At 44.0% G+C, this 16,646-nt stretch overlaps 1 protein-coding gene across 5 annotated transcripts in view; it reads left to right on the top strand.

The window, feature by feature from the left end:
- The first annotated feature begins 12,743 nt into the window (after positions 1–12,743).
- The window catches only part of SLC38A1 (solute carrier family 38 member 1), a 38,654-nt gene continuing 34,751 nt past the window's right edge, over positions 12,744–16,646 (top strand). For 2 of the 5 annotated variants that reach the window (XR_014882232.1, XM_085220020.1), the window contains exon 1: positions 13,004–13,259. The gene's annotated coding sequence lies outside the window, so the exon portion shown is untranslated. Of the gene's footprint in view, positions 12,914–13,001; positions 13,260–16,646 lie in introns of those variants that run through there. The other 3 variants (XM_085220032.1, XM_085220027.1, XM_085220045.1) reach the window with 3 other exon arrangements.

The raw sequence follows: 16,646 nt of genomic DNA, 5'->3' as shown, positions 1-16,646 counted from the left end.
TAATGTAAAACAAATGTTATCCTTTGCTGCCACAGATTTCCAGCCATTATGGGAGGCCAAACACAGCATTTCACTATTCCTGCACTTAACAGAGCCAGTTTCCATCTTGTGGTTAAATTTCTCAACCCATTTAAACAATCCATATCTTGGATCAACATACCGCTTATCTGTGAGTCCCAGTGGAGAAGCCTTATGACGGTTATTCTGTCTGAGTGTGGCTAACTGCTAGGATCTCCATTCATCCTCTCCCCCCCATCCCCCCAAGTTTGGCAAGCAGAATCACTCTTCCTCTCTTTCACATTTTCCAGCAGCAAATTGACCAGAATGAAACCTCTGAAGTATTTTCCTTCTCACTTGTGTACAGCCAAGTGTGGGAAAGAACCACATCCCATCTCTGCCATCCAGAAACTTCCAAATAGTACAAAATCCTTCTGAAAACTGTCCAGTTTAGCAAAAGGCAAAACAATATTTCTAAATATTTTGATTGCTTTCTTAACTTTGTAAATACAATGAAAAATCAAACACATGGAATCTAAAGTGCTTTCATGGATGTTTTTTTTTTCCTCTCAGGTCTGCTGTTTTCCAACTGAGCAGAGTTGTTGGCGTGTCTCAGGCTGTTTCTTTCTGTGCCACCAGCAGTGATGACATGGCTGCTGTCCCTCTCTTTGGACAGTCAGTTATTACATAGTGTAATAGTACAGAGATAAAACTACAGGCGTTATTCTGCAAGGTCTTTCCTGGTTTCGTTTCTTTTTCTCTTCGTCAGACTAATACATTGTAGCTTTCACTTCTCCACCACAGACATCCAAAACAATTCACTTTTCACATACTTGCAAAGTTTTGCAGACGTCTTAGAAATTTTTCCACAAAGAAATGATTTTATTTTTCATTTGCTTTGTAAAGTTTCATGTACAAAGATTGTGGAGGCTGCAAACAAGATCTCATTTCAAAGAGAAATGATATGCCTTTTCATCCAGCCTAGCAAACATTCTAAGACAGTTTTATGAAGGGATTTTATTAAATTATACAGGATTTGGGGGGGGAAGGAAGGGAGAGGAAGGGAGAATTTTAATGATTCAGTGATAAAAAAAAGTAATGATAAATATTACAGTGTGTTTTCTCTTGAAGAGAGGAAGGATTTTGTGGAAGTGATCCTATACAAGATGCATAGGACAGAATTGGGAAGAACTGAACCTCAGCCAGTCCAGCCTAAAGAACAGCTTCCTTAATGGGTATTTCCAATCATTTAAAATTAATTATTTTGAAATCATGTGAAAAAGGGGAGAAGACTGTATGTGCTAACAGCCTCCAAGGGAATCTTGAGTCATTACTTAACTGTGGTTACTTAATGCCCACAGGATGGTCCTCTATCCCACCAGCATGTTAACATCAGCAATAAAATAAATCAGTATAAGCCAGAGCCCTTTCCTGCTGCCTGAGCCATTGCCAGCACTTACGTGCTTGGTGAAATCAGCTTGTATGAGCAGCATGGATGTCCAGATCACCACCTGCATGTGGTTCCTCCTCCTTCCGAAGGAATTCTCACAGCTGTGCACACATCCAGAAAATTCTCTGTTGTTCTGGAAAGTTTTCAAGTGATGACTTTTGATACATCAAATTCAAGAGTTGAAGGTGACTCATTCTGCAGGGAAATGCCCAGCTTGGCCCCCAGCCTCGAGGGACCCACTCAGCGCCAAAGCATGCCAAGACTGCACACAGTCAGTTAAAATACTCTGAAACATCAAGGCCATGTAAAGAATTCAAAGTCACAAACAACATTCTGGCCATGAGCTAGTAACTTCCTAAAAATGAATCAACAGAAAACGGTAGGTCTGATATAATTTTCCAGGAAGGAAAATGGGGGAAGTACTTTCTTCGGTCTGAGAGATTGATGAGGTGTTCTCATCTGAAGGAAGGAATTTGCCCTGACTCGTTCCGGAAGTGTCTTTGTTTTCAGGAGAAAAAAAATATATATGTGTGAGTTGTGGCTCTGTTTTCGAGGAAGAATCACTTTTGTCTGTTGAAAAAAAAAATGACAAGAGGAAATATTTTGATGGCATGTGTGAATTGTTTTTAAGAATACAGCAATACAGAAATGGAGTCCTGTTTAGATTTTTTATCATTTGTTTGAGCTGTTATGCTATTATTGTGTTGTTTACTTATCTAAAGGAGATAAATCTTTACTCTGAAGACATTTTGGTCTTAAGAGTAGTTAGTGCTCATGCCATGTTGCTACCAGCTGACATACACCTACCCCAGCTCACATGTTTTAAAGCAGAATGAACAGCTAACAAGGATTAGTTGAGGCAATAAAGAAGCAGAGCTGCAAATTCCCTCCAGAAGATGGCGAAGGCACACGCTCCTCTTCAGATCAACCTTGTTAGGCTTGGGCTCATTAAATGATCTCCAGGACTGAATGCAGCCATTGCAGTCCAAGGGTTGCCTTCTTACGGGAACATAAATATTTGTACATCAAGCATGATGATGGTGCTGGTGAGGACAGAGCAGGAAGCAGTGCCCTATTCTGAGCTGCCAGAACTTGAGGCTAAGATAACTTATTTCCGTACTTGAGTACACATCTGCAGAATTAGCACTGCCTGGAGATGCAGCCATCACCACTGTATCATGTGATCATCATGTGTACTTTCCAAGCTCTGCATTGGGGCAGGAGCATTCCTGGAAAGAGATCTTATGACCCAGCATGGGATGGCATATCTGTGTTTCCTTCCCACTGGTAATTACAGGTCAATCTCAGACCTTGGAGAAAGTCAGGACAATTCTTGTCTGATGTTATCAAGTACTGTAGTTACAGAAAAAGCAACCACTGTTAAATCTATCTTTTTTATTCTCCCTCTTGTTCCAGTGTTATCATTCCACTGTGATATAAGACCTTTTAACATTGTTTTCAGTCTGCTAAGTTGCCTGTTTAGGAGGCACCATCCTGATGCACTATATTAATCCTTTAAGAGGATCAAATTAAAAAAAAAAGAAAGGGAGAGAGAGAGAAAAACCCAAATTTCAAAATGATTAGAATCTTCTTGAGGAAGATTTTGTTTTCCATTTCCTGTTTGATTTTGCATATGAAGCTGACATACATAAACCCTGCTCATCACATTTTGCCTTTCATTTTTATATTTAGATATATGAGCATGATTTAGATTTAGCTTGGGATTATCAGAACTTCAGCTGCTCATTTTTTAGCTGTGGATTCTGAAAATAGCTGTGAAAGGAAAGCACATTTGAGGACAACACCGCTCTAGATCAGTGTGTTTATCTGTCAACACATTTTTACAAAAGTGAAGCATTTGTGCTTGTCTGCAAGACATGCACCTATCTCCTGGAACAGCAAAAGGCGAAAGAGACAAGATCATGTATCCCAGATGGAACATATACCTTAACTGATGTGGAAAACAGAGCTCAACTAAAGAGTTTTCAATGTCTGTGTCAAAGAACTAACACTGAAATTGTTCCATGCATCTTCAAAAGGACTCTGGAAAAACTGCAGAGCAGCGGGGGGATGTATGTTCTCAGAAAAGTCCGTTCCCAAGACTGGAGTGTCCTGCAAGAATCATCATGTAGTTCTGTTCCTTTCCTCAAAGTATTTGCCACAAGATTATACTGTCTCCTTCACACGCTGTAGAATGAAAGAATAGATTATGTTATCGCAGATCAAAGTAAGTTGCTTTCAATGTATATTTAAAGTGTATTAAAAAAGGGAGAAAAAAGAAAAGTAAAATTATGAGGCAAGAATTGCAGGTAGAGATTATATCTTTCTCTAAATTAAATTGTATAATACAAAAATAATTTTTTTTAAAAAAAAAGAGGAAATAATAGAAGAAAGTTTGAAGGAGCAGAAGCCTTTCTGCTGGTCTGGAATTGAAGCAACAAAAGAAGTTTGCTATGAACCTGAGTTTCATTGCACATTACAATACAACGTCTGCTCCCTCCACCTTCCCATCGTGCAGCTGATGATTCAGGAGACCTCCCAGAACTTCCCAGCCCCACTGCCACCTTTTCTCTTGTGAGGACTCACTCACCCATGCCTTGTTCAGCTGCGAGCAGCTGCTCTCATGTCTGCTGAGCTTGGAATTTTGCTTCTACATCGTACTTGAAGATGGTATTGGGAGCTCAAAACTTTGTCTTATTCAGAGATATTCCTTAAACTTGGAAGCAACACTTGTAGAGGGAAGATTTAGATTGGAAATAAGAAATATATTTTTTGTATGATAAGGGTAGTAAAGCACTGCAACAGGTTGTCCAGAGATGTGGTAGATGCCCCGTCCCTGGAGTCATTCAAGGTCAAGCTGGACGTGGCTCTGAGCAACCTGACCTGTTAGGTGTCCCTGCTCATTGCAGGGCTCTTGGACTAGATGAGTCCTTTCCAACTCCAATTTTTCTATGATTCCATGATTCTAAGTCAACCTGCACACCTTGGCTTGCACACTGTCAGCATGCACCTCCTATGTTATTGCCATTTAGCACACTGTGCTAACACAAAATAAGCCATAGGACTACGAACTAAAGGACAAGTTTTACTGCAGCAGCATGACGAGGATATAAATAATTCAAGTGTTAGTGTATCAACATTTGTGATGTGCAAGGTATTAAATACCTTCATATCACTAGCATTGGAGAAAACAAACACTTTTACCACAAGAATGATGTCATTTCACCCTTACCGTGACAGATCCTGGCCCTTAATAAAGGAGAAAGGGGGAAAGAGAAGGAAAAAATTATGGGAGAAAATCCATGAATTTTAATACAGACATTTTTTGAACCAGAGATTAAATTGATAAAGTATTGTTGCATGCAAAAGTCCTGAAGACCGAGGCCTTTGGTTGTACTCCCGTCCTCTTCGCATTGCACAGTTCATAAACCCGACGGCGGCTGTGTGTTCAGACAGAGGATTACCTGCTTCAGAAACATGACTTAATGAGCCATGAGCACGGTGTTTGTTGTCAGTGGCACGTGTTTGTTTAACTTACCTGAGAAATTAAATGTAAAGCATCAGTTACCATTTAAAACTACCTGAACGTCAGAGAAAAGCAAATAGCTTTGTGCATGTAACTCTACACGCGGGCGCTGAGCCTCCTCTTGCGTGAAAACCAAAAAGCAAACACAGAGTGGGGGGGCTCTTGTGTCCCCAGCGACCACGTACGTCGTTGGCAACAGCCAGCCATGAAATGGAAGGCAAATGTTTGCACTGCTTAAAAAATGCTCAGACTATAATAATTGCATAGTGCTGCAATCTTCGAGAGCTTTTTTGATTGTTTATGGACTCCACCTCTCCTCTTGCTGAATGTTTACCAAGAGAAGGGTGAGGTTCCCATCAATTTGCTATCACTCACCCCTTGGCTCAACCCAGAACATTTTCAAATGAAATTGCATAAGTGAAACAAGTTCTGGTATGTCATGCTTTTAGTTCCTTGTTTCTCTGTAGCACATGCTGCTGTGTTTGTTTGGGTTTTTCTTACTATAGGTAGTAGGCATGTCCAAAGCCTGATTTTTCTTTTATTTAAAGTCCTGGTTTAGGTTTCAGCACAGAAAGATCCCTTGATCCAGAGAAGAGCGGGGAGTACCGTGGCTGATTTCTGTCAAACCATCAGGAGAGTCCACTGGTCCAGAGGAGGAGGGGACAGTGCAGTTGCAGTCACTGCCCTTTGCTCTTGACCGCTGGATTTTTTGCTCAGTTTTGTGGCTTCCTGGTACTTGACCAAACATTTCACGGAACAGGGGAAAACACGTGATCCCTTCCAGATTCCCCAAGTGTGGGAATAATTTCAAATAATTTCTTTTGAACCAACTTGTAACCGTCTACACAGATCTTATAAATTTTACCACACTTTTCTTCTGATCCAACTTTGTTAAAATGCTACTTACTTTCTTAGCTCCCAACTAGGAATGTGAAACAGATGGAAAAGTAAGAGGGATGTGCAGATGAGATAAAGCAGTAAGAACCACTGAATCCCTTTTCTGGTGTGAAGGGCCTCTACTGATGTGTGGAGCTGTGTATGCTCCGCTGATAACTATTATCTTGTCTGCTGTGAGAATGTATGCAGAATGTGACTACATGAGCAGCACCTCCAGCCAAACCTCACTTAACAGAAGAGGTGCTAGGACAAGGCAGGGAATGGTCAACTGGATGTCCAGTTCTGGTCACACCACACGTCCCAGATCAGACCAGGTGCAGAAGAGGGATACAAGCCCACAGCTCTGCAACACATCTTTAAGTAGGTAAATACACAGTTGCTGAAAGGCATAAAGACAGGCACTGGTAGGGAGAAGATTTAGCTTTCCATCCCCAAAAGGTAGACATGAAAGTAGACACCTCAACAGAAGCACACGCTGATGTGAATAAGAATACTGATGAATAAGATCATCAGTATGCGTGATGAGTAATGAGTAAGATTCATAGAGTCTTTTAAAATCTCTTCCCCCTTGTAATACTCTATTCCTTTCCCAGTTCCTGTACAGAAGGCAATGGTTCTCAAACAGAAAACTTACAGGTGCTGGACCACACTTGAAACTGCATTGAACACAAAATCTGCATGGAAGACTTCTGGTTTCCATCCTAAACAAATGCAACAAAAGGCCTCTCACTTGTAGACGCCCTCAAGGACAGTAAAGCCGTGAGCTCACTGGTCTTGCTCCACCATGCAATAGAGTATCCTCAATGAATCATATAGAGTCTCAGTTTCCCTCCAAGTTTTCAATCTGCAGTGCAACTAATAATCCTTCCCACTTGCAACAAAATATTAGGAGATTCTGAGATGAAAAACACTGGGTAAGTTCAAAGTGCTTATCACAATCAATAATTCTGCAATATGACAGATGCCTCACTTAAATCAAGTGCACTTTAAAAAAAAAAAAAAAAAAAAAGATTTACTCTAAAGATAATTTCCCAAAGACTATGCTTGAAATCAGAGGATCCGGATAGGGAGTACTTAAGTAGATTGCAGGAATGCATGCCACTTCTCGTCTTGTGATTAGGCAACAGAGCAGATCTAATCACTTCGTTGCTGTGATGACAGCTGCCACTGGGAGCCTAAAAACAAAGAGAGAAGTAACCCACCCACAGGTACCTCTGAGTGTTTTTAGCAGTGACTCCTGGTAGAGAACTGTATGGTTCAACATTTTGTGCGATGTTTTCCGTTACTGCAGCTCAGCACCATGTCAGGGGGCAGCTGAGGGTGAGTGGCAACATGCAGCAGAGGAGGGGAAGGGGATGCTGCCTACTTCCCTGGCTAAAGCAGATCAGGAAGTCTTGGTATATTTATAACAAGAAGTTCCACTTAACTTCATTTTTCTGTTTAATACGCTTTCCACAGAACTTGACTCCTCCATGAGTACATTATTAAATGCGCACATATTTGATAATCACTGAGTGCATTTGCAACACTTTGGCCTCAAGCACCTTCACCATCTCTAGGGAAGGACTCTCCTGGTATACGTGATATTCAGAGCCTCATAAATTATAGATTAAATTCTGCTTTCACTGCTTTCATTTAGGTTTAGTGAAGTAAAAAAGAAAAAAAAAATGTCTTTGCATGTTGAAAGGTTGAAAAAGAAAATATAGACATCATATGAGCAATGAGATAAGTACCAAGTACCATGTGAGACACCTGCCCAGCTCTAGAGGTGTGCTAACAGCCTCAGCTTTTACACAGAATCCGTGCTTCTGCTGCATTGTAGCCATGTTTTCTGACATGCCCTAAGGCATGTCAATAGCTTTCTTTGTTTTATACTTTTAAAAATATTAGCAATTGAGATGTTCTTTAAAGGACTGCATTTTAATCAACTAGTAGTTAAACATGAGTATAAGATTATTGAGCCTAAAGCCAGCCTGTATTGGTCAGCTGGTTAACGTGGAGATCTAAAAATAAGTTCCTCCTTTTACCACCATCCTGAAACGATGCACATCTTATTAGGTAGGAATGGCCAAAAATAAAAATTCCCCACATTTTTTTCAACATTGTGATTTTTCACAATCCAGGATACATTATTGTAGGATTATAATAAGGTCAATGTGTGCAACCTGGACACTTGCAGGCTAGCATCTAACTTTGCATATAGTCAGATAAGTAAGCATTTTGATTTTTAGGGACATTGAGTTCCATCAAATCCCATAGACTTAAGAAGCATTAACAGATGCTCAATAACCTTGAATGCTTCTAATTTAGATATATAATATTTGGCACCCGAATTCTGAACTAAACTCTCACATTCTTTTATATAAGTATCTTTCTATAAATCTTTTTTAACAGCGAGGAATTCAATTACTGGGCTGTGCACTAACAGGTCAGGCACTGATTAAAGAAATTATCCTCAGTATGATTTAATTCACAACTGTTACCCGTGATTTCATGATTCTATTGAAATCCCATCTTCCATATGCTGTGACTGGGAGCTGCAAGGTGTCAGGACCACTTCTGAGTCTTCAGCATATCAGATAATACCCTTCCACATGTTGAGCAAGCCTTTAACATTTTTCTGTACAAACAGAACAACAAAAAATTATCCTTTTCTGGGGGAAAAGAGAGAGAATCTCCTCTTTGTGTTGTGGCTCAGCATTGTGTCATGGTTACAGGCTGAATTTATTCATCTCAGAGAGATCAAAGTTTTATAGCCTAGCCAGACCACATAAAGTGGTCCATAGCACTATAAATTCACAGTAAGAAGCAACGCCTTAAAAGAACATAAACAAAAGAGCATTTCATTATACATAGCTATAAAGTGTGTTTTAATGAAGTTTTCATTATCACCAGAGGCATCTAGTGTACTTGTAAATCTCTTTGCTTTGGTCAGCGATATTTCCTTGGGCCCATGCAGGAAGTCTGAAGCTTTCACAGTCTAGCAAGATGTTTATTCAGACCAGAGAAATGTTAGAGCAGATGATCAGAAGGCAATGAGAAAAAGCAACACTCTCTGGTTTGTTGCATGAATTCCTGCATCTGAAGAGGAAGGACAGAAGAGAACTCTTCCTACTAGGCCAGGTTAGTCATGGCAGTTATAAACCAGTCTTTGGCAAGAAAATCCACAGATGGTACTGTCTCGTGATCATGAAGTTGCAGAAATGAATGCAACGTTTTGCAGCCCTCAGAAAATCAATTGTCTCAACATGCAGAGTTGGAGGAGGATGAACAAGTTTCAGCACAGCTGATGCTATCAGTGCTCATGAATTCCATGGCAAGTGCAGGCAGTTCTTTACCAAGTGTCATGCAAGACCAGTCATGTACACATCTCACCATTATTCAGTGCTGGTCTACCTTAATCAGATTTTAGACCAAATGCCGTTGTCAAGAAATGCCAGAGGATCAACACTGCAACTTTCAACAGCAGTCTTTTAACATGGTGGTAGACATCCAAGAAATCTTTCTTTTTGTCTGATAGACAATCCTGGTATCCCAGACACCAAAGGTATTTGCTGAAATTTTTATTTCCAAGCAGAAAGTCTCGTGGGCCAGTGCAATAACCCTGAAAGGGTTCAGTCACCAACTCCAAGCACACCCGTGGTGAGTAAGCGCTCAAACCACCCTCAGCTCAAGCAGGTATCAGCACTTTGTTCTTCCTTGCAGCACATCTGCAACACTTTTAGAGCACACAGTCTGTGTGAAGCCTTGGGTGGAAGCCTGGGAAGCCTTCCCATCAAGTTTAATCACTCCACAAAAGAGGGTCAGTACTGCCCCCTCCTGTGAGCAGCCCAATAGTTTCAGCCCTGCACAGCACAGTAAATGCACGCAGGGTCTTTATTATTAAGAAAAAAAGCTCCAAGGAGTCGACGTGCTTTTTATTTCAACCAGCACAAGACGTAGATGTAGCATAGAGGTATAAAAATGTCCATCGCCTATACTCTGTGCTTCTTCATCACCTCTGGTCAACCTTGAAGGCTTGTCAGGACCTCAGAGATGTCCAAGGTTACTTGCTGGCAGGAAGCAGCTTTTCCATGACACAGAGGATTTCTCTGCTTCAGCTTCTCTCCTGCTTCTGATCCTGTCTTTTTTATTCCCCTCTTTCACACATGCACTAATACGTAAGTTAAAGCATGCCAGTTTGATGGATGCACTAAAATAAAAAGAATTCTGTAGGCACTCTCATGACTCCTCCTATCCCCCCTGTTCTTGCAGGCATCGTTGCAGTGCAGGAGCAGAGAAGCAAACAAAATCTCACTTTAAAATGCAACTCAAATCACACAGCATTCATAAGCTGTGCATGGAGAAGCAAGCCATGTGTTATAACACAATCAAGCAAGGAAATGCTTCATGTATTTTGATTTAAATTCACCTTCATTACATACGCAGTGCTGTTCATTGCATACTTGCGGTTTCTATTAAGTTTAAGTTAGTGAGTAAGCCTACAGTGCTGGAGGACAGCTCAGAGGGGAATTATCCAGGCTCTGGAAAGGACATTGTACTTCAGAGAGTCGTTCTGGAAATGAGTATGGCTGCTGATGCATTTTAGGCATTATATAGAAAATATAATCTGAAGAACATTCGGAGATGCAGGTCTGAAAAAAGGAAAGATGGAAATGGCGTTACCACAGACAGAGAAAGGCTCAGGACTACTTCAGAGGAAAGGGAAGAGGATCCATTTTTTACGAGATAAAGATTCACTGAAAGTCATTCAAGGAGAGAACTGCCAGTTCTAGGCTGACAACAGGAAGAAAAACGATGGGCCTCAAATATAAAAGCAAACTCCTGAACCTTTCGTACCTCTTAAACCAGGTACAGAAGGGAGATTATACACAAAAAGATAAAGGCCCACGAGGAGTAAGTAAGGTCAGTAAGGAGTGAATAACATGAAAACCTACTGAAAAGATCTTACAAGAATTGCAAAAGCTAGAACTAGAAGGTGCTGGCCACAAAAACATCAAAGTTTCACACAATATGAGGGCAAATAGAGCCCAAAGTGTAAAATATCATAAAGATGTTGTGAGGAAGAGTAGAGAAATATGAAACATTTATTTGAAATATTAATAGTGCAAGTAAAATGCTGTAAAGCACACCATAAAATATTTTTAATTTCTGAGTTCGAGCACTTTTGTGGAGGTGCATTCAGATGGGCTAAAAAGATTTTTTCTGAATTACACAAAAACTAATTACTGCAGTTCTAAAAATATGCACGATCGGGTAAGAACCAGTTTCAGCTGTAAACTAGAAAATGTGTGTCTTCACAAGCGCAAAACACAGGGAATCAACACCTGCTCATCTGACACAGGTTTTGTTTTAGAGAAACATATATAAGTTTCTTCTTTTAAAATCAGAGAATCGTTAAGGTTTGAAAAGACCACTAAGATCATCTAGTCCAGCCCCAACCTATCACTACCATGCCCAATAACCATGGCCCTAAATGTGACAGCTATATGTTTCCTGAACACCTCTAGGGATGGTGATTCCACCATGTCCCTGGGCAGCCTGTTCCCGTACCTTCACCACTCTTTTGGAGAATACTTTTTTTCTAATATCCAACCTAAACCTCTCCTAGAGAAACTTGAGGCTGTTATCTCTTATCCTATTGCTGCTACCTGGGAGAAGAGGCCGATCCGCACCTTGCCACAGCCTCCTTTCAGGTAAGTGCAGAAAGTGATGAGATCTGCCCTAGGCCTCCTCTTCTCCAGACTGAACAATCCCAGTCCCATGGCCAGTTTCCATAAGACTTGTGCTCCAGAGCCTTCACAGCATCACTGCCCTTCTCTGAACGTGCTCCAGGGCTTCAATTTCTTTCTTGTAGTGAGGGGCCCAAAACTGAACACAGCACTCGAGGTGCAGCCTCACCAGTGCAGAGTAGAGAGGGACAATCACCTCCCTACTCCAGTACTGCCTGTCCCCATGCACTATAAAATGTACAGTCTGATTTAGTAATTGGAGGACTTTAGATAGAAATACATCTTAATGAGTGAGGGTGGCATGTACTTTCTGGTTTACATTTTGGCAGGATCTGGTGCCTTGCATACAGGGCTGGACCCAGAGCCGATCCCCTGACTTGGAGGTGACCCCATGTCCTTGGTTAAAGTTTTGATGGGGCCCCATACATGAGCACTGGAGAAGTTCCTGCACATGAGCAAGGGTTGGTGGAGCCCTTGGCTCGGTGAACTTGGGCAGCTCCTTCTGCTCACTTCCCTTTACCAGGAGGGTGTTCACCTCCTGTCCTTGTTGGGTGCTGTGGGGTGAATTAACTCACAGTGCGCTTCACATCCAAAGAGTTTCCATAGTGAAAACAAAAAGGCACTGTAATCATCAGAAAGGAAATCAAACTTGTGCAGGTAAAGATTTGAAAAACACAATTTTTCATGTGCAACATCTGCCTTTGGGCCTGACAATTAGGAGACTCTGGAAGGTCTCCTAGCTTATCAAGACACACTTGGCATCCTTCTCCCCTTTGCTCTGGTATATCCTGTGCAGGCCATTGCTGCAGAGTGGAACCAGGGCCTGCGGTCTCTCTTGTCAGCCTCAAAGCCATCTTGCTTCAGGCTTGTTCTTAAAAGTTGATGGATTTTTTTCCGTGCTGGAAAGCTTCTACAGTACTTTATAGAGATAACTCTGGAAACAAGAAGTTACAGTAAATCATTTGAGTAGCAAATCCCCCTTTTATGTCTGAAAACCATGGCTTTCCCCCATTGAGAATGCTTTGACCTCTGGCACCAACTGCTGCATTTCCACTCTATACGTTTTGCATAACGAAACAGGAAATCGGCAATGATGATGCCAGATCTTCCGTGGCCATTTCGGGGAACAGATCCACCAAAATCTGCCCTCCTTGCCAGAAGAGGCTCTCCTTTGGGCGAGCCCCAGAGTTAAAAGAAAGCAAACATAAAGAAAAACGATTTTTGTCGTAAAAAAAAAAGAGTCAGGAACGTGGTGGCGGCGACGGTGCTGGAACAGCACGGCACGGTGTGTGCGTGCCCGGCGGGGAGGGGGTAAGGGGCTGGGGGTAAGGGCGCAGCCCCGCTTCGAGGGGCGGCCCGGGGGGCTCCGCGGCCCCGGCACCTGGCGGCGCGGTCCCGCTCTAGCGCGGCGGCGCGCCCCGCGCGCTCTCGCCGTCCGTCCACCTCCACATGCACACACCCGCGGCGGGAGGAGCGGCATCTCTCTCGCCGTCCTCCTTTCTCCAATTTAATTTCCCCCGGCCTCTCGCTTCTTCCTGACTATTTTTATTTTGTTTTTAATCGTATTCTTTTCAGTACGATTCTCCGTCGGGCTGCTCCGGTCGCCGCCGGGAGAGGCTGCGCTGCGCGCCGGGGGCTCTCCGTGGCTCCTCGCAAGGTAGGCGGCATCTGATGCAATCCCGGGGACGGGGACGCGGCGCCCCGCGCTGCCTTTGTCTCCACGCATGGCCGGGGAGAGCCTGGCCGGGGCCCTCCGCGCTTTGTCCCCGAACGTGCCCGGCTTCCAGCTCTGCGAACGCGGGGGGTCGGCGGCGGGGAGCCCGGCGGCGTGGTGCTGGGGCGGCCTGGGGGAGCGGGGGGGGGGGCGGCCATGCGGCATCCGCCTCCGTGGGGGGGGCGCCGGGATGCTGAGCGGCGGCGAAATGAAAAGCAAAATATTAAAGGGGGGTAGGGGCAATTAAGCGACGGCAGGGAGAAGCTGCGCTCTTTCGCTGGTGATGAAAAAAAAAAAAAAAAAAAAAAAAAAAAAATTCTGAGGTAGGACTCCAGAACGTGATCGCTGCGAACGCGGCCGGGGCCCAGTGTGCCGCAGCCCCCCGTGCCGGGCTCCGGAGCGGCCCGGCCCTGCCCTGCCCCACCACAGCCGCGGCCGTGGGGAACTTGTGCGGCATTTGGAAAATGCGGGGTGGGCCCGGGCAGCGCGCGCGCGCGCGCGTTTGTGTGTGTGTGTGTGTGTGTGTGTGTGTACACATTTGTGCGTACGTGTGTGTGTATTATATATGTGAGTGTGTAACAGGCGATCTGCTCGTTTTTAACGAGCCAAAGGAGAGGATAAAAGTGGGGCATGTCTGAGTGCATGTGTGTACATCTGCTCATGTGTGCGTGGATACAGCCCGCTGTTATGGGGGTGCGCCCCATTGTTTCCCCGAGTTTGCCCTGCAACCTGTAGCTGTCGTTTATTCACCCTCCTGAAAGAGGAGCTGGGCAGCGTGTAAAGCTGTGCTTTGTTTATGTGGCGGTGGAAGAGGCGAAATAAAAGCCCTGCACGGCAGCGGGCTTTGTGCCCACAGGTCCCCGTGTGCGCGGGGCCCTTGCTGCCAGCCGCATTTGGTGCTGCCCTTGGGTTTAATGCTGCACAACGAGGGCAGCCATTGCTGCACAACCACGAGAAAAAGCTCATTTGGGTTGATTGAATACATTCTGGAGGAAATACATGTATATACTCTGAGTCTAGAAGTAAAGGAAAGAAAGAGAAAGCCTTGCTCCATGCAACTTCATTCCCCACTGAAGCATGAACTCCATTTAAAAAGCCTCCAAAAGGAAGTTCCATCTGTTGCTAAAGGATATACATAGTGTCAGTAGCTGCTGTTCCCACATGGCACTGAAATCAGCTGGTAGCAACCTGTCCAAAATCCAGGCATCGTGCGCTCCCAGCGAGCAAGGCCTGCTGCTGTGGCGTGGTGGAAATTCACTGACTCCAATGGGATCAGCTGCCGCACTGTGTGACTCCTGTGTGACTTTGCCTTGAGGAGGCTCTCGTGGCTGAGAAGGCAGAGCAGAGCCACGCTGCCCCAGGCACACTGCAGCGGCAGCATCCCCTGCCTGTCGCTGAGGCTGCCTGGCCTTTGCTTGTCCCTGGCTGTGGGGCATCACACAGCCTGCTGGAGACCATGGCAGGCCCATGTCCTTGCAGCCAAATCCAGGGTTTAATGCCTGAAGGGTAGGATGGGAGCTCTATTCTGGTGGGCTCCCTTCCTCAGGTCTCTGTGCTGCCTTTCATCTGGATTTTCTCATGTGGATTTTCATCATTCTTTACAGGAGGCAGAGGGGTGACCAAGCAGAAATGGCACACTTCTCCCTCCTGCGCCCTGTCCATTCCTGCTGCTTTTTCCTCAGTTTGCTCGTTTCTATAGAAGCAGGCTTAACACCCAGCAGAACAATTACTGCTGCTCTAAAAGTTCATATGATGTTGTGGGGGTATTTAAATGTTTCAAGCCTGAATGAAGTTTCCTTTCTGGCATGTAATTATTACTGTAACCTTAATCCAACCCAAGAAGTCTGAGCAGCTACTCATGGGAAAAACAGCAGCCTGTTCATGTTGGAAGTGCTTTACAGCCCTTTTCCAGTTCACTCATAATATTTGTGTAAGGTTATCAGCTAAATATCACTCTGAGTCTTCTACAGTAAAGGAAACCAAAGCAAAGAAATTACATGTAAACTGGGGGGAAAAAGAAGAAGTAAGTTACATATGAACCTACGCAAAATTGTCTTTCTGTAATACACAGTGTATTTCAAATTGGAATATGAAAGCTGCTTTTTAGCCCTGTGGACTCCTTCTCATTGCTTGCTGTGGCTCATGCTGCAGCACTCACAGCACAGCCCCTGTGCAGCACAAGAGTTCGTTCATTTGTGGTGGTGTGTCCTGGGACCTTCAGCAAAACCCGGCCTGTTAAGAGGATTTCACAGAGAAATATAATTAGGAAAAAATGTGACTATATTCCTCTGCCAAATGCCTTCCCTAAATTGACTGGGAAGGGCTCAGAACAGAAATGTACTTAAAACCATTTTCCTTTATGGCTCATCTTTAAGTGTTTTGCCTAAAGTAATGAATCACTGGGTGAATCAGGCGAGTGTTTTATGATTTCTGATTTGCCTGCCTTTAATCAAGTGAGCAGCCTGTCAGGACTTAATTTGGGACTGTCCCCCCCTCCTTCATGCAGAGTGGAAGGGCAGCATGGGATGCGATGGGGAACACTTTTCTGTTGCAACACAAGGCCACAGTGCTGAGGATGGCTGAACACGTGTGCATATTGCTCCTTTTCCTTCACATCCTTTTCCGATCCTCCTCATTGAGTCCTCTCTCTCACTTGTTGGTTGCTCCCCCCATCTTGTGTTGTAACTGTTCCTTGCATGGGGTCTGTGTGATAGAAGAGCCTGGATGTGAAAGGTGGTGGCTTGTAGCCACTGAGCCAACAGCTGCAGCTGCTGGAAGGGCTGATGGTCACCGCATTGACAACTCCTGGCAGTGCTACCACGGGCATACTAGCACCTCAGTGGCTTTCTTTGACCCCCACAAGCAGGGATCAAATGGGATGAGCCTGCTTCCTTCCTCCAGCTCCCTCGGCTGCAGAGGAGCAGTGCCGGATAGCTGGAGGCAGTGACATTTTCAGCTCCACAGATGTTTGTTCACTGGATGTGAGTCAGTCTTTAATTTATTTCCAGGCTCTTTGTTATCTCGGTACTGCTCCTCTCATCTCTCAATTTTGTCCTTCCTGTAGGTTAGGAGTAGAATGGGAACTTGATGTTCCAGATGTCAGGTGTCTCTAGCAGAAAGGAGAGGTTTGCTTCCTGGCTTTTCAATGTGATACTGTCTAAAACCTATTATTGCTTTCTGTCATTTAAGTGAATAGTCCATACGCAGCGTTTCAGGCTTGGTGTTTCATTATTTATGCCCATGGACTCTTATTGGTCACATTGCTGTTCTTTGAAAGAACTTTCAAAAGTGCAACCAAAGGTGTATCATATCTCAGGCTTTGCAAGAATG

The sequence above is a fragment of the Meleagris gallopavo genome, chromosome 1 (genome assembly GCF_905368555.1).
Source record: "Meleagris gallopavo chromosome 1, MGAL_WU_HG_1.1, whole genome shotgun sequence".
Classification (NCBI taxonomy): Eukaryota; Metazoa; Chordata; class Aves; order Galliformes; family Phasianidae; genus Meleagris; species Meleagris gallopavo.
This window is presented reverse-complemented; position numbering and strand designations above follow the sequence as displayed.